Genomic DNA, 648 nt, shown 5'->3' with positions numbered 1-648 from the left:
GGGATCCCGGCCATTTCCCGTGCGTACCCGCGGCGCGGGGCGGGTGCGGCATCTGGGCCGTCGATCGGTCCGCGGTTGGTGGATCGTCGGCGGTGGGCCGCGCGGGTGGCGGCGTCTCTGGCGGTGGGGGCAGGTTCGTCGCGTGCCGGGTCTTTCGATTCGTTCCGTTCTGCTGATCCGCTGCGGGCGGGCGCGCACCGCACAGCGGCCTCGGCGAATGGGAGGGGGCGCGCAGTGCTGGCGTGCGGTGTGCCGTGGTTGGACGGAGCACGTTTGTTCGGAGGAAAAATGGATCCACGGAAGAGTCGTGTTTGGACTTTGGGGGTGGTCAGATGGGATCGGGCGGGGGAGGAGGTTGGGTGATTGGGGCCGGGTGGTGTGGGAATGGGAAAGGAAATGCGGAACATGGGCTCGTGCGGAACGTGCAAGTGGGCTGTGGAAAGAATTGGAATATCGCCTCTTCTTTTTCCCTTCTGGGGCCCTCGGATGGATGGATGGTCCGCTAGGCTGCACCAACGTGGCGTAGCTCAATCATATCGATTGTTTATACGGTGGAGTATATACCAGTACTTTTCTCTTTGGAAGAAAGTATAACCGTATACTTTTCCCCTCTCTCTTTTTTCTAGATCGGTGTACACGTCGTTTTGG

Source organism: Triticum aestivum, chromosome 6A, assembly GCF_018294505.1.
Source record: "Triticum aestivum cultivar Chinese Spring chromosome 6A, IWGSC CS RefSeq v2.1, whole genome shotgun sequence".
Classification (NCBI taxonomy): Eukaryota; Viridiplantae; Streptophyta; class Magnoliopsida; order Poales; family Poaceae; genus Triticum; species Triticum aestivum.
This window is presented reverse-complemented; position numbering follows the sequence as displayed.